A 2,512-nucleotide genomic window follows, 5' to 3' on the forward strand; every position below is an offset into this window, starting at 1 on the left:
CGTGCCAATAAAAGACACATGGGGAACAGCACCACCTGCAAGTTCCGTTCCAAGACACACACTATCCTGACTTGGAATTATATCAGTGTTCCTCATTGTCACTGGGTCAACATCCTAGAATTCCCTCCCTGAGGACATTGTGGGCCTACCATCGCCACATGGACTGTAATGATTCAAGAAGGCAGCTCACCACCATCATCTCAAGGGCAATTAGGAATGGCCAGTAAGGTTGGCCTTACCAATGACCCCTCACTTAAGGAATTTAAAAAAAAACTTTGCTGCTGCTCATACCATCTTGTTGGTCAATAGATGGTCTCCAGTGCCCTTAGCTCATGACTGTAAATCTACTGCAGTGTTGTGCCAAGGAGGCCTGTGTGATGAAGATCTGAGTAACCTTCAAATATGCCGTGGCAGAATACTAAAGGGAATATGCTGCAAAAACTTGACAAAATACAATTACATAAGGAAAAACTTGAAATATATTTAAACTACAACAATTTAAAATCATGTTGTTAAACAGTGTTTTCACCCATTCCCAAGGTGATCAGATTAGAAAGGTAACCAACCTTCCAGGCCTACACAGGATTATCTAAATATTGATGACTAATCTCCAAAATGCCACTCCGCGCAACCCCTGATAAAGATCAAGAACACGTTCAAATTATTACATAGATTTTTTTTTCAGTTTCTTTGCGCAATTGCGTATTAGATTCCATACATTGTAGAAACAGGCCCTTCGGCCCAACAAGTTCAAACTAACCCTCCGAAGAGTAACCCACCCAGACCCATTTCCCTCTGACTAATGCACCTAACACTATGGGCAATTTAGCATGGCCAATTCACCTGACCTGCGGGAGGAAACCAGAGCACCCGGAGGAAGCCCATGCAGACATGGGGAGAATGTGCAAACTCCCCGTGTTAGTCACCCAAGGCTGGAATCGAACCTGGGTCCCTGGTGCTAACCACTGTGCCACCATGCCACCCAGAACTTGAGTCTTATTGCTGAGGAGAGTGAGAGAGACATGTTGCTGAAGGTTTTGGTCCTGCCAGCTTCAGAATAAATGCAAGAATATCAAATTTCAATGATCACAATAATTTATTCTGCAGTTTGGATTGGTGTTGCTATGGAGTTAGCAATAGGCTCCCCCAACGCTCAAAAAAAGGCACTGACCACTCATTTGTGTGATATTATGTACAAATCTCAGTGTTAATGTGACATTAGGCATGTTAGCCAGTGATTGGCTGACCCAATCAAACAGCATAATATGGAGAGGGTGTGTCTTAGTAGCATTGTCACTGGACCAGAAATCAAGACCCTTGGGTTAATCCTTGGGGAACATGCATCTTAACATTGGTTGGCAGATGCTGAATTTTGAATTCAATAAAATACCTGGAATTAAAATCAAGCTAGTTTGAATTTGAGTTATAAGGAGAGGCTAGGTTGGTTGGGACTTTTATCACCAAAGAAAGATGACTTTATAGGGGTTTATAATATCAGGAGGAGAATAGATAAGGTGTCTTTTCCCAATGCATTTTTATGGTGAGCGGAGAAAGATTTTAAAAAGACATAAGGTATAATTTTTTTGCACAGAGAATAGTTCATGTGTGGAATGAATTTCCAGAGGAAGTGCTGAATGCAGCCTTTAAAAAATACTTAAGCAAGTCCATGAATAAGAAATGTTTGAAGGGTTATGTGTCAAACGCAGACAGGTGGGACTGGTTTAGTTTGGGATTATGGTCAGCATGGACTGGTTGGACTAAAGGGGCTGTTTCAATGCTGTATAACTCTATGACTCGTGTCTAATGGAAGGAGCTGACTATTTTCAGTACAGCGGTCAGGGAGGTGGTGGCGTAGTGGCAAAGTCACTAGATTAGCAATCCAGAACCACAAGCTAATGTTCTGGGTACCTGGGTTCAAATCCCACCATGGCAGAGGGTGACAATTCATAGAGATGTACAGCACAGAAACTGACCCTTCTGGTCCAACCCGTCCATGCCAACCAGATGTCCCAACCCAATCTAGTCCCACCTGCCAGCACCCAGCCCATATCCCTTCCTATTCATATACCCATCCAAATGCCTCTTAAATGTTGCAATTGTACCAGCCTCCACCACTTCCCCTGGCAACTCATTCCAGCCTCTAGTGAAAAAGTTGCCCCGTAGGTCTCTTCTTTATCTTTCCTCTCTCAACCTAAACCTATGCCCTCTAGTTCTGAACGACCCCACCCCAGGGAAAAGACTTTGCCTATTTATCCTATCCATGACCCTCATAATTTTGTAAACCTCTATAAGATCACCCCTCAGCCTATGACACTCCAGGAAAACAGCCCCAGCCTGTTCAACCTCTCCCTATAACTCAAATCCTCCAACCCTGGTAACATCCTTGTAAATCTTTTCTGAACCCTTTCAAGTTTCACAACATCTTTCCGATAGGAAGGAGACCAGAATTGCACACAATATTCCAACGGTGGCCTAACCAATGTCCTGTACAGCCGCAACATGACCTCCCAAC

This window comes from Chiloscyllium plagiosum, chromosome 28 (genome assembly GCF_004010195.1).
Source record: "Chiloscyllium plagiosum isolate BGI_BamShark_2017 chromosome 28, ASM401019v2, whole genome shotgun sequence".
NCBI classification, from domain to species: Eukaryota; Metazoa; Chordata; class Chondrichthyes; order Orectolobiformes; family Hemiscylliidae; genus Chiloscyllium; species Chiloscyllium plagiosum.